Raw genomic sequence first — 23,702 nt, 5'->3', positions numbered from 1 at the left:
CTTCTTCTTCTTCTCAGTGAACCCCAGACAATGAAGGCGTGCACCAAACTATGCCATTGCTGTGGGTTTTATGTCCACTCTGCATATTTTGTGGATCCAATTAAATAATTGCGTGATCAAGTCCAGGTTTACAGGTCATTATTTTAGACAAGGCACTCTATTTGATTCCAAAGCACTTAAGGCAAATATTTCTAAGACAAAGTAGCCTTTCTAAGACAAAGTAGACTGAGTGGGCCATCGGCCTGAGGATAGCCAAATGTCTCTCCACCTTGGGACCTCCAGTAGGTTCCTATCAGCTGAGCACAGTGCTCTTCAGGGGGTATACCAGCGCAGGGGGGGCCAGGTTCAGGCCCACCCATCCCAGGGCAGATACACCAGATGCTGCATGAGTAAGACTGCCCTGGCAGGGGGGTGGGTGCTGTTTTTTGGAACAATGGCAATGAGACAAATTCCATCAGCTTGACCCATCAGAGACGATTTATCTGCTTTCTTGGCAGGCGTTCAGAAAAAGCTCTTGTGTTCTTGGACAGCACCTCCCTGGCTCCTGTGGATATACATATGCTGCCAGGGGCTCTGTGCATGCTGGTGATGCATTGTCCCTGGGAAATGCATCTAGGTTAGCCTTGCCTTGCCCTTACCCCAACAGTCCCAGTTAGAGATCAAGATGGGTCGCCATCTTAGTGTATCTGCAGCAGCAGAAAAGAGACGGACTCCGAGAGCACCTTAGCGACTAACAAAATCCGTGGCAGGGGAAGAGCCAGTTTGGTGTAATGGTTAAGCGTGCGGACTTTTATCAGGGAGAAGCGGGTTCAATTCTCCACTCCTCCACCCGCAGCTGCTGGAATGGCCTTGGGTCAGCCACAGCTCTCGCAGAGCTGTCCTTGAAAGGTCGGGTTGCCAAGGCCAGTTCAAGAAATATCTGGGGACTTTGGGGGTGGAGACAGGAGCAAGGGGGTGGGCAAGCACAACTGAACTCCAAAGGGCGTTTTGGCCATCAATGTATTTCAATGTATCTTGAAGTAGAGGTCTTTTGTGACAGTTTGGTGTAGTGGTTAAGTGTGCTGACTCTTATCTGGGAGAACCGGGTTTGATTCCCCACTCCTCCACTTGCACCTGCTGGAATGGCCTTGGGTCAGCCATAGCTCTGGCAGAGGTTGTCCTTGAAAGGGCAGCTGCTGTGAGAGCCCTCTCCAGCCCCACCCACCTCACAGGGTGTCTGTTGTGGGGGAGGAAGGGAAAGGAGATTGTGAGCCGCTCTGAGACTCTTCGGAGTGGAGGGCGGGATATAAATCCAATATCTTCTTCTACCTCACAGGGTGTCTGTTGTGGGGGGGAAGGTAAAGGAGGTTGTGAGCCGCTCCGAGACTCTGGAGTGGAGGGCGGGATATAAATCCAATATCTTCATCTACCTCACAGGGTGTCTGTTGTGGGGGAGGAAGGTAAAGGAGATTGTGAGCCGCTCTGAGACTCTTCGAAGTGGAGGGCGGGATATAAATCCAATATCTTCTTCTACCTCACAGGGTGTCTGTTGTGGGGGGGAAGGTAAAGGAGGTTGTGAGCCGCTCCGAGACTCTGGAGTGGAGGGCGGGATATAAATCCAATATCTTCATCTACCTCACAGGGTGTCTGTTGTGGGGGAGGAAGGTCAAGGAGATTGTGAGCCGCTCTGAGACTCTTCGGAGTGGAGGGCGGGATATAAATCCAATATCTTCTTCTTCTTCTTCTACCTATGATCCAACTGAGCCTGGAACCTTCTGCGTGCCAAGAAGATGGTTTGCCGCTGAGCCACGACCCTTCGCTAGGTTGTCAGGTTGCAACCCAGAGACTTGCTTGTGACCCTGAAATCCTTTAATGGAGATGCCGGGGACTGAACCTGGGACCTTCTGCATGGCAAACGGATGCTCTGCCACTGAGCTGTGGCCACCCATGGACAAGGTAGGCACTAGAGAATAGCGCTCAGACCAGTTCTTGCAAGACCAAGCGTGAAGGGCCATTTCACACATGACGTGATATTTAACAGAGTTGTTGCCAGGGGAATCCACAAACAAGCCACAGCTTATCCTAGCTCTCTAATGACCGCTGTGGCAATCATAAAGAATTAAGAGTCCCGAGCGTTAATCCTAGTAGTTACTCAAAAGGGGAAAAACATTGAATGGCGCATATTAATACAGCAGCAAGAATTTTGATTGCGCAAAAATGGAAGCACGGCCTACTAAACAAGAATTGATTGGAAAAGTATTAGAGACAGCTGAACTGAACTATTTGTCTTCTTTATCGAGAGGCAAGACAGTAGAAGATGCTAAAAAATTATCGGGAACCACTATATGCTTGGCTTGACTCTTCTGCTTGAATCCCTCATTATTGCTATCTGATGAAAATTCCTATTTTCACTTTTGGTACCTGTATCACGACTGACCCGAATGTATGCAAACTAAGACTTACCGTACTTACCCTTTATTTCGATGTATCTTGAATCTTTTTGAATTATCTCTCCTTTCTTGCTATTACGATGTGCAGAATGCAACATTTCCACATCCATATTTATTCTCCCATCCCCTTCCTAACTCGTGCGCATTCAATGAAATTGCTGAGCAGTCAGGTTAGAACGGATAAAAGGAAGTCCTTCTTCACGCAAAGGGTGATTAACACGTGGAATTCACTGCCACAGGAGGTGGCGGCGGCTACAAGCATAGCCAGCTTTAAGAGGGGATTGGATAAAAATATGGAGCAGAGGTCCATCAGTGGCTATTAGCCACAGTGTGTATATATATGTGTGTGTGTGTGTGAGTGTATACACACACATATATTGGCCACTGTGTGACACAGAGTGTTGAACTGGATGGGCCATTGGCCTGATCCAACATGGCTTCTCTTATGTTCTTAAATTAGCCTTGCCTAGGATGCTAGAGCATCTAGGGGAGGGGTGGCCAAACTTGCTTAATGTAAGAGCCACATAGAATAAACATCAGACGTTTGAGAGCTGCAAGACAGGAAGGAAGGAAGGCGACTAGATGGGGAGAGAGGAGGGGGAGGTTAGTGAGGCGGTGGCAAAATTTTTGGCTGACATCCTTAAATTTAAATCTGACCATGTATGAATTCATATGTAAGCTCGGTTTTATTTTGATTTTATCTCCAATGTTTAAATTTTTACATTCTGTGTATTTTTATTTGCAGCTGTTATGCCATTAAAGGTTTGGTTTGGTGTGGTATGGTATACACGCACATGGCTTCTCTTATGTTCTTATCTGACAAAGAGTGTTGGACTGGATGGGTCATTGGCCTGATCCAACATGCCTTCTCTTATGTTCTTATCTGACACAGAGTGTTGGACTGGATGGGCCATTGGCCTGATCCAACATGGCTTCTCTTATGTTCTTATATTCTAACCTCGCCACCTCCTTCCCTTTTATTGTAAACCTAATAAAACTCTTTAAACACAGAATGAGAGTTCTCAGGTGCCAGATATTTCCTCCAAGGCTGCTTCCACACCCTCAGCATGGTGCTCAAGCAATCATTCGTTCACAACTGGAATTTCCCATGTGGTAAAACAGTCCGAGGCGAAGAGACCGATCGTTTCTGGGGCGAAGCGACAGCACAATGTCCCACAACTTGTGAAGGCCGGTCCAAGTTTGACTGGCCACTCACCAGAACGCCACCTCAGAACACAACCAACAATTGTTCATTTTGACATTTGATACTTCACTTCGGAGGAAATTACTTTTTGAATTATGTCCTTACGCACACAACAGGCCTGGATTTTCTAGTCAGACAGGATAGTGGAGCGGTCGCCATTTCCTGCTTCTCTCTTTTTGTAACGTTCATAAATGCGTTTCCGTGTCACATGAAAACATGTTCTCCTGTATTCTTACTTCTGCTACTACCATCTTCTGAGAGCATAACCTTCTACATCACTTGCTCCACTACACATTAGGGTTACCATCAGGGGTGATTTTGTAGAAAAATAAGTGGCAGAACTTATTAGCATATGCCGCCCCGCCCCCCCAGCCAAAAGCAACCGGATGCAAGAAAGGTGAGCCCCGGGTGAACGAGACCTCCTTGGGCCATGTTGAAGCCATGTTGGATCAGGCCAGTGGCCCATCCAGTCCCACATTCTGTGTCACACAGTGGCCAATATATGTGTGTGTGTATACCAGCCAGCCCAAGCAGGCCTCACTCGCCTGGGGCTCTCCTGGGTCACCCCCCCAGTCAAAAGGTTAGCAAGTCCTCCGCTGCCCAAAATCACATAAGAAGTGGAGAAAAGGTGCGGGCTTCTCCAGGGGAAAGGGTGGTGCGGGCTTCTCCAGGGGTTAATGAGGGCTTTCTGGGGCGTAGCAAAGCCCCTGGTGGCTGGCTGGCTGGCTGCTCTCCTAATCCAGGGATTGTTATGCAGCTGCACCTACTATTCAATGGACACGGTCGGTGGGAAGGACAGGGGTGGGGGGCGTCAGAAAGGTTAAGGTTCAGGAGCTGTGCTCCTGTGAGCTCCTGCTGAATCTGAAGCCGGGTTGCCATCTTCTAGGTGGTGCCTGGAGATCTCTTGGAACTACAACTGATCTCCAGATGACAGAGATCACTTTCCCTGGAGAAAACAGTTGCTCTGTACTGTGGATTCTATGGCATTATAGTCTGCCAAGTTCTCCCCCCTCCTGGAGCTCTGCCCCCCCTGCAGGAGTAGGGTTTCCAACCTCCAGGTGCGGCCTGGAGACTCCCTTGGAATTACAGCTCCTCTCCAGATGACAGATCAGACCCCCCTGGAGAAAATGGTGACTTCGGAGGGCAGAGTCTAGGGCATTCTACCTTGCTCAGGTTCCTCCTCTCTGCCAACCCTCTCTTCCCTTGGTCCCACCCCCAAATCTACTGTACATATGTGCAGGGCTTTTTTAAATACAAAAGGCCCAGCAGGAACTCATTTGCATGTTAGGCCACACCCCCTGATGTCACCTTGGCAAATAGAAGGGGAAGACATGGAAGTAGTGACAGACTTCACATTTCTGGGATCCAAGATCACTGCAGATGGTGACTGTAGCCATGAAATTAAAAAACGTTTGCTCCTGGGGAGGACAGCTATGGCGAACCTGGGCAGTATAATAAAAAGTAGAGACATCACCCTGCCAACAAAAGTCTGTATAGTCAAAGTGATGGTATTCCCAGTAGTAATGTATGGCTGTGAGAGCTGGACCATAAGGAAAGCAGAGCGCAGAAGAATAGATGCTTTTGAGCTGTGGTGCTGGAGAAGAATCTTGAGAGTCCCTTGGACTGCAAGAAGATCCAGTCAGTCAGTCCTAAGGGAAATCAACCCAGACTGTTCCCTGGAAGGTCAGATGCTGAAGCTGAAGCTCAAATACTTTGGCCACCCAATGAGAAGGGAGCACTCACTGGAGAAGACCCTGATGCTGGGAAAGGCAGAAGGCAAAAGAAGAAGGGGACAGCAAAAGATGAGATGGCTGGACAGCGTTACTGATGTAACAAACACGAATTTGAGCAGACTTCGGAGGTTGGTGGAAGACAGTAGTGCCTGGTGTGACTTTGTCCGTAGGGTCGCAATGAGTCAGACTCAACTGTGCGACTGAACAATAACAACAACAAAAACCTGATGTCACCATTGTTTCCCCCAGGGCTTCTTGTAGGGAAAAACCTAGCAGGAACTTATTTGCATATTAGGTTCCACCCCCTAATGGCACCATTGTTTCCCACAGAAGACTTCTCCTCAAAACACTGGCAGAAGACTTCCCCTCCAAACACACACACAAGAAACCAAAGCTGTCATTCAAAGTGAAGCATCTGCTCAAATATCGATATGCATTTCCAGTGAAATATGGGGAGTGTTCTAAAGGGAGGCATGAAATGTGAGAAACTATTAAAGAACTGGCTAATCGTAAATGGAGTGATGAATTAGATTACCCTTTCCGGGGTGAGGGGGTGGGCGCACAAACATCTTGCATGCATGAGTACTAACCACAATGGACTACAAAACCCATAATGCAGTGCAATTATGCCCAAGTACAAAATCCACCAAAATATTGATGCTATTGAACAAAATTATCATACAAATGATAACTATATGCTATAGATATATGCTATAGATGTAAGTACAGTGACAGCAAAAGTGAGATGCCCCTGGATGAGTTAAATTCTAATGAAAGAGGAACGGACAATCACATCCGCATCATGCACAATTCTACAATTAACTTACGGACAATTCGATAGGGGGCACTGCCCCTGTGTGTCCCCCCCCCCCCCCCCCCCGTTGTTGTAAGCAAAAGATCTATTTTGTGAGATGCTGGCATTCAAGCTGTGAGCAAGCCATTTGGCTACTGAATAAATTAGTTGGCTCTGGTGCCGTCCTTCCTGAGCTGAGACAACAAAATGTGTGAACTGGAGGCTAAAAAACTGTGAGCTAGCTCACACTAACTCAGCCGGTTGCAGCCAGGTCTGGCAGTCTCCAGGTGAGGCCTGGAAATCTCTTGGAATGGCAACTAATCTCCAGTCCACGGAAATCAGTTCGCTTGGAGAAAACAGCAGCTCTAGAAGACAGACTCTATGGTAGATCATAGATTTCAAGCAGGCCTGGGTCCTAGACCGGGGTGGCCAAAATGTGGCTCGGGAGCCACATGTGACTTTTGCACACTATTGTGTGGCTCTCAAAGCCCCCATTGGCTGGCTTCGAGAAGGTATGTGTCCCTTTAAGTCAATTCTCCAAACCAAGGCAGCTGGCAGCCTGGAGAATGCATTTAAAGTTAAAGTTGCTTTCTTTCCACCTCTCTCCCCATCTAGTCACCTTCCTTCCTTCCTGTCTTGCAGCTCTCAAACGTCTGATGTTTATTCTACATTAAGCAAGTTTGGCCACCCCTGCCCAAGATGCTCTAGCATCCTAAGCAAGGCTAATTTTTGGCACCCTTCAGCTGAGCACTGAGTCACATGGGGGGGGAGGTGCCCAATTCAGTGCCCCCAGAAGGTTGGCGCCCTAGGCAATCATCTAGTTTCAGGTGATTTCTGGTGAAATCCCTCTCTAAATTCCTCCCCCCCACAGGCTCCATCCCAAATTTTCAAGAATCTCCCAGGCTGGAGTCGGCCACCTAGTCACAGCCCCAGAGCAGCCCCAAGCCCTGCAAGAGTCTTCATCCCTCCCGCTGCCATGCTCAGAGACGATCTTGAGTTCAAGGGACACCCCAAGCAACAGCATGGAGTTGCCAATCTCCAGGTGGAAGCTGGAGATCTGCCGTGATCTCCAGGCGACGGGGATCAGAAAATGGCTGCTACGGAAGGCGGCCTTTACAGCATTGTACCCCACGGAAGCCCCACCCCCAAACTCTCCAGGTCTCTCCCAACCCGGAGCTGGCACCCCCACACTGGAGCTGCCGATGCAAGTTTTGCAGAGACTTCAGCACCGAGAAAGTCATTTCGATTTCTCACAGCGCTCACGGCACACGCAGGCCCTTTCCAAGAATCCTTGGAAACGATTCTTTTTTTAAAAATTTCGGTAATTCTTTTTTGCCTGGAAGTAATGGCGAAACGGCAGGTGGAAGGTGCCACTGGAAGCCGCAGTCCCGATCCTGCATGTAGGCGGTTCAGGATATTGGTCGCCTGATGCTAACCCGGAGACGAAAGCATCTTTCGGCAGCACCCTGAACGACCAAGCAGCCTTATCTAGGGACAGCACTGCTTGCTCCACACGGAGAGGGGCCTAGAAAAGGTGGCCTAAACAAAGCTCGTCTCCCCCACCCCAGTTGGCTAGCCGCGGTCAACGGGCATCCTTACTTGCGGTCGAAAAATAACAACAAAGAAAAGGCATGCACCTGCCTCACAGAGTGTGCAAAGACTAAAGCTTGCGTGTTGGAACATCAGAACCATGCTTGACACAGTAGGCAGTGGTCGCCCTGAACGACGCTCTGCTCTAGTTGCCCACGAACTTCTCAGGTTGAATATCGACATAGCAGCTCTCAGTGAGGTCCGTTTCCCTGAGGAAGGTAGTCTTCAAGAACACGGTGCTGGCTATACCCTCTACTGGTCGGGTAAGTCAAAGGCTGAGAGCCGCCTTTCTGGCGTTGGCTTCATGGTCAGGAACTCCATTGCCTCCAAACTCGAAAACCTTCCAACAGGTCACTCAGATCGCATCATGTCCATGCGCCTCCCACTTCAAAACAAGCAGCATGCAACACTCTTCAGTGTGTATGCCCCAACCCTTCAAGCAGATCCTGCAGAAAAGAACAAGTTCTATGCTGATCTACGCAACCTCGTACGGAAAACCCCTACAGAGGACAAGGTGATCATCCTTGGCGACTTCAATGCCAGAGTAGGTAAAGACTCGGAAGCCTGGAAAGGAGTACTTGGCAAACACGGCATTGGCAACTGCAATGACAACGGGCGCCTCCTGCTAGAATTCTGCATGGAGCACCAGCTCACCATCACCAACACTATCTTCCAGCAAAAGAACAGTCTAAAGACAACCTGGATGCACCCACGGTCCAAGCATTGGCACCTTATCGACTACATTCTGGTGCGCCAGAGAGACCTTCGAGATGTCTTACACACCCGAGTAATGCCCAGCGCAGAATGTCATACGGATCATCGTCTTGTACGCTGCAATCTCCGTCTTCACTTTAAACCCACACCCAGGAGAGGAGGTATCCCTCGGAGGAAGTTTCAGGTTGGCAGCCTCCAGTCAGCCGAAGTTAAAGCTGCCTTCCAGGCAAAACTCCAGTCAAGAATTGAGGACCTCAGTTGCCCCACAGACCCTTCTCCAGAAGCACTCTGGGAACACCTAAAAACTACCGTCCTGCAGATCTCTGAAGAAGTCCTCGGGTTCTCCACAAGGAAGAACAAGGACTGGTTTGATGAGAACAATCAAGAGATCCAAGAATTACTGGCAAAAAAGAGATCTGCCTACCAAGCACATCTTGCTCAGCCCTCCTGTCCTGGGAAAAAAGCAACCTTTCGCGCTGCATGTAGCAACCTCCAGCGCAAGCTTCGAGACATTCAGAACGAGTGGTGGACCAAGCTTGCAGAGAGAACCCAGCTGTGTGCAGACACTGGTGATTTAAGAGGGTTCTACGAAGCCCTGAAGGCAGTATATGGTCCATCATATCAGGCTCAGAGTCCCTTGCATAGTGCAGACGGCCAAGTGCTCCTCACAGACAAGGCATCCATACTGAACCGGTGGTCAGAGTATTTTCAGGTTCTCTTCAGTGCCAACCGCGTAGTTCAAGATTCAGCAATCCACCTCACCCCACTTCAACCGGTGAAAACAGAGTTGGATGAGATCCCCACCCTAGAAGAGACTGTTAAAGCCATCAAGCAACTGAAAAGTGGCAAGGCAGCAGGAGTTGATGGAATTCCACCAGAGATCTGGAAGCATGGGGGCACAGTACTACATAGCTCACTTCACAAAGTACTTGTCACCTGCTGGGAACAAGGCAAATTACCACAGGACTTTCGCGATGCAATCATCATCACCCTATACAAGAACAAAGGGGAAAAGTCAGACTGCTCCAACTACCGGGGGATAACCCTGCTCTCCATCGCAGGCAAAATCCTTGCCAGAATACTCCTGAACAGACTGGTGCCCACCATTGCAGAAGAACTCCTCCCAGAGAGCCAGTGCGGCTTCAGAGCTAACAGGAGCACCACCGACATGGTATTTGTTCTCAGGCAGCTCCAAGAGAAATGCAGGGAACAGAACAAGGGTCTGTATGTGACTTTTGTCGACCTTACCAAAGCTTTCGATACCGTTAGCAGGAAAGGCCTGTGGCAAATCTTGGAACGTTTAGGATGTCCCCCAAGGTTCCTCAGCATGATCATCCAGCTACACGAAGACCAGCGAGGCCAAGTCAGACACTGCAACGACCTCTCGGAGCCCTTCCCAATAGGCACAGGTGTAAAGCAAGGCTGCGTTCTCGCGCCAACTCTCTTTACGATCTTCTTTAGCATGATGCTTCAAAGAGCCGCAGTAGATCTAGATGAGGACGATGGTGTCTACATCCGCTATCGCACCGATGGCAGCCTGTTCAACCTGAGGCGACTAAAGGCACACTCCAAGACAATGGAAAAACTCATCCGAGAGCTACTGTTTGCTGATGATGCTGCACTCGTCTCCCACTCGGTATCAGCTCTGCAGCATATGACGTCCTGCTTTGCAGAGGCTGCCAAGCTATTCGGCCTAGAAGTTAGTCTGAAGAAGACAGAAGTTCTCCACCAGCCTGCACCCCAGGAAGATTATCACCCTCCCTGCATCACTGTGGGTGAATCAGTTCTGAAGACAGTCCAGCAGTTCAGCTACCTGGGGTGCATCATCTCCTCAGATGCCAAGATCGACAAGGAGATTGACAACAGGCTGGCAAAGGCAAACCGTGCATTTGGCCGACTGCACAAAAGAGTGTGGAGCAACAAGCATTTGAAAAAAGGCACAAAGATCAATGTTTACAAAGCGGTTGTGATGACAACCCTCATCTATGGCTCCGAATCGTGGGTTTTATACCGTCATCACCTGCGACTCCTTGAGCGCTTTCATCAGCGCTGCCTTCGCACCATCCTCAACATCCACTGGAGTGACTTTGTGACCAACACTGAAGTCCTCAAGCGGGCAGAGGTTACCAGCATCGAGGCACTGCTGTTGAAGACGCAGCTGCGCTGGGCAGGGCATATTTCTAGGATGGAAAACCACCGCCTTCCCAAGATTGCCCTGTATGGCGAACTCTCCACCGGCCATCGAAATAGAGGGGCACCAAAGAAGAGGTACAAGGACTCCTTGAAGAAATCCCTTAGCACCTGTCACATCAACCATCACCAGTGGTCTGACCTAGCCTCAGATCGCAAAGCATGGAGGCACACCATCCACCAGGCTGTCTCTTCCTTTGAGAACACGCGCATAGCTGGTCTTGAGGACAAAAGGAGATTGAGGAAGAATCGCACTGCTACAGGACCAACCCTAAATCAGACTTTTCCCTGCAGCCGCTGTGGCCGGACCTGCCTGTCCCACATTGGTCTTGTCAGCCACCAGCGAGCCTGCAGCAAACGTGGACTATTGCACCCTTCTTAAATCTTCGTTCGCGAAGCCAAGCCGAGAGAGAGAGAGGAAGTAATGGGGAGGGAGGGGAAACAATGGGGGGGGGGAGGTCAAGGCGATCTGGGGCCGGCTTCTCCTTGCTCTGCCCGCCCCCTTTCAAAAGAGAGCGACCAAATTTGCAGATCTTTCAATCCTGGTTCAGCTCTCTCCCCTAAGCTGCCATTGCACACTAAATAGATCCAAGCCGGCAGCCGTGTGGGTCTGAAGCGGTTGAACAAAGCAGGAGTCAAGCGGCGCCTTTGAGACCGATCCATTTTTATTCAGAACGTAAGCTTTTGTGTGCTCTTAAGCACACTTCATCCGACGAGGAATCCTGCACAGGGAGCAAAGCCATACATACATACATACATACATACATACATACATACATACATACATACAAAGCTATGTACGGCTTCGCTCCCTGTGCTGGATTCCTCGTCGGAGGAAGTGTGCTTAAGAGCACAGGAAAGCTAAATAAAAACGGGTCGGTCTTAAAGGTGCACCTTGACTCCCGCTTTGTTCTGCACTAAAATCACAGGATCGTCGTCGCAGAGTCGGTTTCTCCGATTCCAGCGTGGAACGTCAGCCTGGGGACAGCGTGAAACCAGGATTAGAGGTCGAGCGCGAAAGCGGTCGCGGCCTCTGAGCGTGCGCGGAGCCCGAACTCGCTCCTGCGTGAGAGGGAAGGGAGGGGGGGGGTGTCTTTTGCGCTAAGGGCGCCGGTTCGAGTCCAGCTGGCTGACAATTTTTTTTTTTTTAAAGGGATTATAAAGGGTGGGGGTTGCCTTGCAGGGAGAAAGCGGCGATGAAAGAAGGACGCGGGGACCCCCCCCCCTTCCCGGCCCACCCCCCACATGGGACCCTCACTGCAGGCTGGGGGGGGCGACACCCCCAAAGCTACCCCCCCCCTCGGTTGCACACTTACCGGGAGCAGCAGGAGGAGGAGGCGGCTGGGCAGGAAGCGCATCGTCCCAGCCCAGCGCTCGGCTGCGGCAACGGGCGCCGCCGCCGCCGCTTTCCTCCGATCTGCTCCACTGCGCCTCCCAGCCCCGGCGTGGCCGGCCAGGGGGCGGGCCCCGCTGAGCGGGCGGGCCTCTGAGCGCGTGCAGAGTGCTGCCTCCAGGCTGCCTCCAGTCACCCTAAGGGGAAATTCCCCCCCCCCAAGCGGTCTGGGCCTGCTACGGTTGCCAAGTCCGGCTCAAGAAATCGCTGGGGGCTTTGGGGGCGGAGCCAGGAGGCTTTGGGGGCGGAGCCAGGAGGCTTTGGGGGCGGAGTCAGGGGGCTTTGGGGGTGGAGTCAGGAGACATTAGGGGTTGGAGCCAACATCAAGGCTGTGACAAGCGTCATTGAACTCCAAAGGGAGTTCCGGCCATCACATTGAAAGGGACGGCACACCTTTTCAATGCCTTCCTTCCATAGGAAGTAATGAAGGATAGGGGCACCTTCTTTTGGGGCTCATAGAATCGGAACCCCTGCTCCAATCGTTTTGAAACTTGGGGGGCATTTAGGGGAGAGGCACTAGATGCTGTACGGAAAATTTGGTGCCTCTACCCCCAAAAACAGGCCCCCCCCCAGCCCCAAATACCCGCAGATCAATTCTCCATGATTTTCTATGGGAATAAATCTCCATAGGGAATAATAGAGTTCCCAGCAGACATTTCCCTCCCCTCCCCCCCGCTTTCTGACGACACTGAAGTGGGGGGAGCATCTCCAAACCAGGGGATCCCCTGCCCCCACCCGGGGATTGGCAACCCTAGTCCTGGCCGTCACCTCGAAAGGGACTGCACGCCTTTCAAAGGCCTTCCAGTTCGATGTTGTGGTTTAAGCGCACGGGCTCTTCTCTGGGAGAGCCTGGTTCGATTCCCCGCTCCTCCGCTTGCAGCTGCTGGAATGGCCTTGGGTCAGCCGTGGCTCTCGCAGGAGTTGTCCTTGAAAGGGCAGCTGCTGTCAGAGCTCTCTCAGCCTCACCTACCTCACAGGGAGTCTGTTGTGGGAGAGGAAGGTAAAGGAGATTGTGAGCCACTGAGATTCAGAGATAGACAGACAGGGAAGCAGGCAGACTGCTCCCCCAATATCCCTCATGATTTAGTTGCTACCTAATTTCCTCCCCTAGAAACCTCAGGCCCGCCCACCTCACAGGGTAGAAGAAGAATCATAGAATCATAGAGTTGGAAGGGACCTCTAGGGTCATCTAGTCCAACCCCCTGCACAATGCAGAAAACTCACAAACACCTCCCCCTGAATTCACAGGATCTTCATGGCTGTCAGATGGCCATCTAGCCTCTGTTTCAAAACCTCCAAGGAAGGAGAGCCCACCACCTCCTGAGGAAGCCTGTTCCACTGAGGAATCGCTCTAACGGTCAGGAAGTTCTTCCTAACGTTGAGCCGGAAAAGAAGAAGACTGCAGATTTATACCTGCCCTTCCCCAAGCCAGCTGACAGAGTGGAGGGGGCTTCAAGAGCCACACAATATGTGCGAAAGAGCCACACGTGGCTCCTGAGCCTCAGTTGGGTCATCCCTGAGCTAAACTTTTCCCTCTCCTTACTTCTTGATTTGCAGCACTCCAGAGTCTTCAGTTCTTTCCTTCTTGTCTGCTCACCTCCCGAGGTTGAGTTTATGTGAGGCATAGGAAGGGAGGGGACAAGTTTTAACTCTCCTTGTTCATAGACATGGGTGTTTATGACAAAGACACATACGACCACCCCACAACGAAGGTCCCTCCTTCTCTCATGTCTGAGGCTCCTTTGGTAGCTGGAGCTCCTTTGCATATTAGGCCACACCCCCTGAGGCAGCCAATCCTCCAAGAGCTTTCAGCAGGCCCTGCGAGAAGAGCCCTGTCAGCTCTTGGAGGATCGGCTACATCGGTGGGTGTGGCCTAATATGCAAAGGAGCTCCGGCTACAAAAGGAGCCCCGCGCCCTGTCCCTCATGCCACTTCAATGCCTTATGCTTTGTGGGCGTCACACGCTCTGTGGGCAAACACATCCTCAACCAAAACCAGCTTTCACCGCAGTCTTCCATTTCCCTGTCGTTTATTGGCTTCTATGACCAAAGGTCTTATGCTCCATCAGGATGTAACAATTGTCAAAAGACGTATTGGTATGTGACACAATACAAATGCTACAGTCCAAATACTCAGATCTAAAAGTGAATAAAATTTTAAAACAGGAATTTCTAATAAAACCTGTCGTACAGTTAAGTAAACCTAAAATTGTCATGCTAACCATGGGGCGGGGCGGGAAACAGGGAGGGACGGTGGCTTTGGGAGGTCCGGTGGCTCAGGGAGGGACGGTGGCTCAGTGGTAGAGCATCTGCTTGGTAAGCAGAAGGTCCCGGGTTCAATCCCCGGCATCTCCAACTAAAAAGGGTCCAGGCAAGTAGGAGTGAAAAACCTCAGCTTGGCACCCTGGAGAGCCATGAATGGGGCTGTGGCTCAGTGGTAGAGCATCTGCTTGGTAAGCAGAAGGTCCCAGGTTCAGTCCCTGGCATCTCCAAAAAAGGGTCCAGGCAAATAGGCGTGAAAAACCTCAGCTTGAGACCCTGGAGAGCCGCTGCCAGTCTGAGAAGACAATACTGACTTTGATGGACCAAAGGTCTGATTCAGTACAAGGCAGCTTCACATGTTCATAAGCTCACTTTCCCCAAGCTTCTACGGGAGGGACGGTGGCTCAGTGGTAGAGCATCTGCTTGGGAAGCAGAAGGTCCCGGGTTCAATCCCTGGCATCTCCAACTAAAAAGGGCCCAGGCAAATAGGCGTGAAAAACCTCAGCTTGAGACCCTGGAGAGCCGCTGTCAGTCTGAGTAGACAATACTGACTTTAGGGAGGGACGGTGGCTCAGTGGTAGAGCTGCTTGTTAAGCAGAAGGTCCCAGGTTCAATCCCCGGCATCTCCAAAAAAGGGTCCAGGCAAGTAGGCGTGAAAAACCTCAGCTTGAGACCCTGGAGAGCCGCTGCCAGTCTGAGTAGACAAGACTCACTTTGATGGACCGAGGGTCTGATTCAGTCGAAGGCAGCTTCACATGTTCATAAGCTCACTTTCCCCAAGCTTCAACGGGAGGGACGGTGGCTCAGTGGTAGAGCATCTGCTTGGTAAGCAGAAGGTCCCGGGTTCAATCCCCGGCATCTCCAACTAAAAAGGGTCCAGGCAAATAGGCGTGAAAAACCTTACCTTGAGACTCCGCAGAGCCGCTGCCAGTCTCAGTAGACAATACTGACTTTGATGGACCGAGGGTCTGATTCAGTCGAAGGCAGCTTCGTATGTCCATATAACCACATATATGCCAGATTCCATTACCATCAGATCAATCCACAGCAGGGGTCCTCAAACTACGGCCAGATGCAGACGTTTATGCGGCCCGCCGGGTTATGGCAAAATCAGACCGGAAGTGACGTTCGACCTAAACTCGCGTTAGCAACGCGCACTTCCGGCACTGGGCTGAGGCGGCGGAGACAGAGTGTGAGGTGATACCGAGGTGAGGTGAGTTCCCAGGCCAGGGTGTGTGGTGCGGGGAAGGGAGAGAGATGCAGAAGACGGAGAACTGACGGCCCACGGCCTTGTACAGTAACGGCAGTCCGGCCCTCCAACAGTCTGAGGGACAGTGAACTGGCCCCCTATTTAAAAAGTTTGAGGACCCCTGATCCACAGCCTTCGACGGTTACTGTCGTGTATGCGGACTATTGATACTATGACGAGTGTTCCCGCCTGGCTCATTGGAGCCTGTAGGCCTGAGCTTGGGCACTCAGGAACAGTGGGCAGGAGGATCCAAATCCCTGCTGCCCTGCTCCAATCAGAGGCCCCCTGCTGACTCGAATGACCCAATGGCGTTCAAGCACAGGAACCTTGAACTGTATATAGTTGGCCCCGTTAGCCAGTCTTTGGGTCTTCGAGTTCAGCCGTTACTATGCTGCACTGAATAAAGAGCGCCGGGTTCGCTACAACCGCAACTGCGTCTCCTCCTTGCATCGAACCCACTACATTAGAGTTACCAACCCGGAGCCTTCTGGGGGCTCCGAATTGGGCACCCCCATGTGATTTGGTGGCGTTCTCCGTGAAGGGGACGGGTTGCCCAAAGTCTAGGGCTGGCCCTGTCTGCAAATTTCCCTTCCTCCGAAGAGCCTGCCCCATTCGCCTCTCTGCATGACTCTCGGCTCTCCCTTTACCTCCCTGCAGGCAGGAAGCACGCTGAGCGAAGGTGACTCATGCGGGGGGGGGGGGGGAATACGGGATGAGGGATGTAACATTTGCAGTCCGCAAGAAACCAAGATGTTTCAGCGATCAGAAGCTTTGGAAACTACAAAATAGGTCAAGGTAGCTGATTGGCCAGTATTTGCTGGGCAAAAATCAGCAAGTGGAACTGGACTTCTTCCTTCCTTCCTTCCTTCCTTCCTTCCTTCCTTCCTTCCTTCCTTCCTTCCTTCCTTCCTTCCTTCCTTCCTTCCTTCCTTCCCCCCTCCCCCCTCTTCCTCCCTCCCCCCTCTTTTTACCTCCCCCTCTTCCTTCCTCCCTCCCCCCTCTTCCTTCCTCTCCCTCTTCCTCCTTCCCCCTCTTTCTTCCTTCCTCCCCCTCTTTCTTCCTTCCCCCTCTTCCTTCCTCCCTCCCCCCTCTTCCTCCCTCTTTCTCTTCCTTCCTTCCTCCCCCCTCTTCCTCCTTCCCCCTCTTCCTTCCTCCCTCCTTCCCCCTCTTCCTCCCTCCCCTTCTTCCTTCCTCCCTCCCTCCTCCTCTCTTCCTTCCTCCCCCTCTTCTTCCTTTCTTTCTTTCTTCCTTCCTCCCTCCCCCTCTCTTCCTCTCTCCCCCCTCTTCCTCCCTCCCCCTCTTTCTTCCTTCCTGCCTCCCCCTCTCTTCCTCCCTCCCCCCTCTTCCTTCCTTCCTCCCTCCCCCTCTCCTCCCTCCCTCCCTCACCTTTCTTCCCTGTGGAGACTCAAAGCAGCTGACCTAACTCTGCTGTCCTCTGTTTGATCCTCACAACAATCCTATGAGGTAGGTGAGGCCAACAGGGTATGGCCCAAGCAGGCTTCCGTAGCCGAGCTGTGGATCTGAACACAGGCCTCGCAGGCCCTAGTCCAACACCCTCATCCACTCAGCACTCTGGCTTTCATTGTGCATCCTCAGCAGTTAAATACATGGGCAGCTTGAAATGCCAGCAATCCCAGCAGTGACTCGCAGAAGCTCCTACACCCTGCCCCAAATGCTGTTAGTCTTTAAGATGCTCCGGGACTCTTCTTTACAAACTGGAGATGTTGGGGATCGAGCCTGGGACCTTCTGCATGCTAAGCAGCGGCTCTCCCACTGAGCCACAGGCCCTCCCCATAAGTTTTGAATTTATTCCATCCTGCTCTTGCAGGAACGCATAAAGCTGCCTTCTTCTGAATCAGCCCCTTGGCCCATCAAGCTCAGTGTTGTCTATTCCAGGGGTGGCCGCACTTGCTTAATGTAAGAGCCACGTAAAATAAATGTCAGATGTTTGAGAGCTTCAATACATGAATATCAGATGTTTTAGAGCTGTAAGACAGGGAAGGGGGAAGGGGGGAAGGAAAAATGGACGGGGGAAGGGTTGAGGAGGGAGAGGAGGAAAGAAAGCGACTTTAACATTACATGCATTCTCCAAGCTGCTGGCTGGCTTGGAGAAGTGATTTAAAGAGACAAATGCCTTCCCCAAGCCAGCCAACAGGGCCATGCAATACGTGTGAGAGCGCCACAGGTTGGCGACCCCTGGTCTATTCAGACCGGTAGCGGCTCTCCAGGGTCTCTGGCAGGCAGAGGTTTTCCCCAGCACCTACAACCCAGTCCTTTTAACTGGAGCTACCGGGGATTGAACCTGGGACCTTCTTCATGCAAAGCTGAGGCTCATCCACTAACCCACTTTGCTGCTCCTCTCTGGCACCTGGGAAAGGGGCGTGGGGGGTGGGAAACAATTTGGGGGTGGTGGCAACCAAAAGCCAGGGGCTGTGCTTCACCTACCTCCTTGGAGTTCGAGCTGTGAACGTGCAGATTCATAGACACAGGGCTTCTTTTTTTTTTGTAGCAGGAACTTCTTTGCATATTAGGCCACGCCCCCCCTGATGTAGCCAATCCTCCAAGAGCTTACAGTAGGCCTTGTAAGAAGAGCCCTGTCACCTCTTGGAGGACTGGCTACATCAGGGGTGTGTGGCCTAATATGCAAAGGAGTCCCTGCTACAAAAAAAAAGCGCCCTCTATAATATAGTGCAGGGGTGGCCAACGGTAGCTCTCCAGATGTTTTTTTTGCCTACAACTCCCATCAGCCCCAGCCATTGGCCATGCTGGCTGGGGCTGATGGGAGTTGTAGGCAAAAAAAAAACGTCTGCAGAGCTACCGTTGGCCACCCCTGATGTAGTGAGTTCAAAGCATAGAGGAGACACGGTTGCGGTGATCATAGCTCTTTATTGAGTTAAAGGATGGCGACTGGTAACTACGAAGACTGCTTTGCTGGGCCAACAGGGGCCGACTATATACAGTTCAAGGTTCCGGCGCTGGGACACCGTTAGACCATTCGACCCAGCAGGGGGCCCGTAATTGGATCAGGGATTTGGATCCTACTGCCAAGCTCGGACCTAAAGGCTCCAATGAGCCATGCAGGTTCCTGGTTAATAGCGACATTAGTCCACACATGCAACACTCTCCATAGACAAGTATATGGGAATCTGCCCGTTACATCTAGGGGTTCAGTTTCCCAATTTTTATCTAAGTAACTTAGTCACTTTTGAAGGTGGATTTCCCTCCCCCCCTCCTCCTTTCTATCTGCCTGGCACAGAAGTCCTTTAAGGAAGTGGATTCTCTCGTCTGTCATCTCTTTAAGATGCCCCACAGAAGTCCGGCGGGACATCTTTCGGTAGAGACAACTGTTTTGCTCCCTCCCCGCTCTCGCTGTGTATACCCAGCTGCTATTTCAATATTTCGGCCCCTCTCCCTTTACCCCTGAGAAGAAGCCGGGCGCTGAAAGGGAGAATTTCAATCCTCCATTTGTTTTCTTTAAAAAGACACGGCGCTCGGAGCTGGCTATTATTAGAAATGCGTTGTGCCGGATCTTTTTCTGGGGAGACTTTGTTTTTAGATCAACGGAGATGGCATTCTGTTTTGATTTCAGACTCCGCAGGGAGGCCAAGCCCCGTACTAGCGGGTGACCAACATCAGAGCGAAAATGCCCAAAAGGAATTCAGTCTTGGGGCATAACTAAATGATGCTCAGGAGGCAGGCAAAAGCCCCAGGCCTCTTTTTAAAATGAACAGCAATATCGGAGGGTACAGTTGTGAGTGGACGGGCAGCTTCAGGCAAGGATGCCTTCTCCGTTTCCTTTCCTGCTGCTGTCCTGAGAGCCAGTTTGGCGCAGTGGTTATCTGGGAGAACTGGGTTCGATTCTCCACAACTCCTCATACACCTGTCGATGGGTCTTTGAGTCAGGCAGAAGTTCTCATGGAGCTGTTCCTCTCCAGAGCAGCTTAAGAACATAAGAGAAGCCATGTTGGATCAGGCCAATGGCCCATCCAGTCCAACACTCTGCGTCACATAAGAACATAACAGAAGCCCTGTTGGATCAGGCCAGTGGCCCATCCAGTCCAATATTCTGTGTCACATAAGAACATAAGAGAAGCCATGTTGGATCAGGCCAATGGCCCATCCAGTCCAACACTCTGTGTCACATAAGAACATAAGAGAAGCCATGTTGGATCAGGCCAATGGCCCATCCAGTCCAACACTCTGTGTCACATAAGAACATAAGAGAAGCCATGTTGGATCAGGCCAATGGCCCATCTAGTCCACCACTCTGTGTCAAATAAGAACGTAAGAGAAGCCATGTTGGATCAGGCCAATGGCCCATCCAGTCCAACACTGTGTCACATAAGAACATAAGAGAAGCCATGTTGGATCAGGCCAATGGCCCATCCAGTTCACCACTCTGTGTCACATAAGAACATAAGAGAAACCCTGTTGGATCAGGCCAATGGCCCATCCAGTCCAACAATCTGTGTCACATAGTGCCCAAATACACACACACACACACACTGTGGCTGATAGCCACTGATGGACCTCTGCTCCATATTTTTATCTAACCCCCTCTTGAAATTGTCTATGCTTGTAGCCGCCACCACCTCCTGTGGCAGTGAATTCCACATGTTAATCACCCTTGGGATGAAGAAGGACTTCCTTCTATCCATTTTAACCTGACTGCTCAGCAATTTCATCGAATGCCCACGAGTTCTTGCATTGTGAGAAAGGGAGAAAAGTACTTCTTTCTCTACTTTCTCCATCCCAGGCATTATCTTGTCAACCTCTCTCATGTCACCCCGCAGTCGACGTTTCTCCAAGCTAAAGAGCCCCAAGCGTTTTAAACCTTTCTTTATAGCATAAGTATTCCAACCCTTTAATCATTCTAGTTGCCCTTTTCTGGACTTTTTCCAATGCTTTAATATCCTTATAATATAATATGTTAATGTGAGAATGCCTGTTAATTATTCTATTGCTCGTTCGCAGGCATTCTCGCATTCTGACACATGTTACTGTTCTATGGTTTCCCACGCTAATGCAACCCAGATCAAAGGTTTTCTGAATGTGTTCATTTTACTATTCTGCTATTGGATTTTAACTTTGTACCACTTGGCATTCCAAACCCCACCAGCTATATGTGGCTCTGCTTACTGTACCGCATTCCTCATCTGATGAAGCGTGCTTAAGAGCACACGAAAGCTGACGCTCTGAACAAAATTACGTTGGTCTTAAATGTGCAATCGGCTCCTATTTTGTTTTATTGTCAGAAACTGCTCTGGAGAGGAACAGCTCCACGAGAACTTCTGACTGACTCAAAGACCCATCGACAGTTGCACGAGGAGGAGTGGAGAATCAAACCCAGTTCTCCCAGATAACCACTGCGCCAAACTGGCTCTCACAACAATAGCAGGAAAGATTTAGATTTCGATATTGGATTTATATCCTGCCCTCCACTCCGAAGAGTCTCAGAGCGGCTCACAATCTCCTTTCCCTTCCTCCCCCCCCCCCCACACAACAGACACCCTGTGAGGTAGATGAAGATACTGGATTTATATCCCGCCCTCCACTCCAAAGAGTCTCAGAGCGGCTCACAATCTGCTATATCTTCTCCCCCCACAACAGACACCTTGTGAGGTAGATGAAGATATTGGATTTATATCCCGCCTTCCACTCCGAAGAGTCTCAGAGCGGCTCACAATCTGCTATATCTTCTCCCCCCACAACAGACACCCTGTGAGGTAGATGAAGATATTGGATTTATATCCTGCCCTCCACTCCAAAGAGTCTCAGAGCGGCTCACAATCTGCTATATCTTCTCCCCCCACAACAGACACCTTGTGAGGTAGATGAAGATATTGGATTTATATCCCGCCCTCCACTCCAAAGAGTCTCAGAGCGGCTCACAATCTCCTTTATCTTCCTCCCCCACAACAGACACCCTGTGAGGTGGGTGGGGCTGGAGAGGGCTCTCACAGCAGCTGCCCTTTCAAGGACAACCTCTGCCAGAGCTATGGCTGACCCAAGGCCATTCCAGCAGGTGCAAGTGGAGGAGTGGGGAATCAAACCCGGTTCTCCCAGATAAGAGTCCGCAGACTTAACCACTACACCAAACTGGCTCTTCTTTACACCAAAGGAAACGGAGAAGGCGTCCATGCCTGAAGCTGCCCATCCACTCACAACTGTACCCTCTGATATTGCTGTTTTATTGTTCAGAATAAAACAACGTTGGTCATAAAGGTGCAGTCAACTCCTATTTTGTTCTACTACTTCAGACCAACACGGCTGCCTACTTGGATATATCTGACAGTAAAAGTTAGAGATTCCAGAGCTTCTGCTCCTGTGAGCTGTGAGGCCTGCCTGTGGGAGAATGAGATGATAGAATGGGCAGGTTGGAGAGCCAGTTTGGTGTAGTAGTTAAGTGTGCGGACTCTTATCTGGGAGAACCGGGTTTGATTCCCCACTTCTCCACTTGCAGCTGCTAGCATCATGGCCTTGGGACAGCCATAGCTCTGGCAGAGGTTGTCCTTGAAAAGGCAGCTGCTGTGAGAGCCCTCTCAGCCCCACCCATCTCACAGGGCGTCTGTTGTGGGGGAGGAAGGTAAAGGAGATTGTGAGCCACTCTGAGACTCTTCAGAGTGGAGGGTGGGATATAAATCAAGTATCTTCATCTACCTCGCAGGGTGTCTGTTGCGGGGGGAGGAAAGTAAAGGAGATTGTGAGCCACTCTGAGACTCTTCGGAGTGGAGGGCAGGATATAAATCCAATATATTTTTCTTCTTCTTCAGGTTCACTTTTGTCTGATCCGCTATTGTAAGTCCTCCCTGCAAGGAGAAAGCCAGCACGGCAGGGAACACACTGGACCACAGCTTTTCTCCCTGACGAGCTACATCTTTTTCTTTTACTAGCATGGAGGGATTTTTTTCTTAAGTGGGGGAGCATGAAGAAATGGTATTCCCCCACCAGCACCTAGAAGTATCTTCCCACTCCACCAGCTACAGAGTCTGCCCCCTCATTCAGCTGCCTTTATAGACCCGAATCCCCATCTCTGACGTAATGGTAGTCAGGGAAATAGCGATAGAATCTGACAGCAGGAACCTGGCAGCTGAATAGTTAGTTAGCTACCGTTGAGTAGGAGAGCATTCAAAACTATAATCTCGCACGCGCCCCACCATTCCCCCAGTTTGAAGTGGAACAAGCTATTCCACCGGCACCCTATTTGAGTGATTCATTTTCGTCTTCCGTGAAAAAGGAAAGGAAGCCGGCCCAGTCAATTTGGCTTGTTTCCAGCTTTCTAGTCACTCGGGTTGAGCAAAAAAACAATGTATTTGTCTGAATAAGGGGAGGCCGAACTTGCAGAACTAGTGTTGCCAATCCCCAGGTGGGGGCAGGGGATCCCCCAGTTTGGAGACCCTCCCCCCCACTTCGGGGTTGTCAGAAAGCAGGGGAAGGGGAGTAGGGTTGCCAAGTCCAATTCAAGAAATATCTGGGGACTTTGGGGGTGGAGCTAGGAGACTTTGGGGGTGGAGACAGGAGACATTAGAAGTGGAGCCAAGATCAAGGCTCTAAAGGGAGTTCTGGCCATCACATTTAAAGGGACGGCACACCTTTTCAATGCCTTCCTAGAAAATCATGGAGAATTGATCTGCGGGAATCTGGGGCTCTGGAGGGGCTGTTTTGGGGGGTAGAGGCACCAAATTTTCAGTATAGCATCTAGTGCTTCTCCCCAAAATACCCCCCAAGTTTCAAAAATATCGGACCAGGGGTTCCAATTCTATGAGCCCCAAAAGAAGGTGCCTTTATCCTTCATTACTTCCTATGGAAGGAAGGCATTGAAAAGGTGTGCCGTCCCTTTATATGTGATGGGCAGAACTCCCTTTGGAGTTCAATTACACTTGTCACAGCCTTGATCTTGGCTCCACCCCTAATGTCTCCTGGCTCGACCCCTAATGTCTCCTGGCTCCACCCCCAAAGTCCCCAGATATTTCTTGAATTGGACTTGGCAACAAAGAACCAGCAGGAACTCAGTTGCATATGAGGCCGCACACCCCTGCATATGAGGCCCACCCATTCAGTAGGTTGCTTTCCACGTATTGGTGCTGTTAAATAGTGAGTTCGAGGCAGTGTTCAACACAGAACATGCTTTATTGCTACTAGATAC

The sequence above is a fragment of the Heteronotia binoei genome, chromosome 10, assembly GCF_032191835.1.
Source record: "Heteronotia binoei isolate CCM8104 ecotype False Entrance Well chromosome 10, APGP_CSIRO_Hbin_v1, whole genome shotgun sequence".
NCBI classification, from domain to species: Eukaryota; Metazoa; Chordata; class Lepidosauria; order Squamata; family Gekkonidae; genus Heteronotia; species Heteronotia binoei.
Note: the sequence above shows the minus strand (reverse complement) of the source record.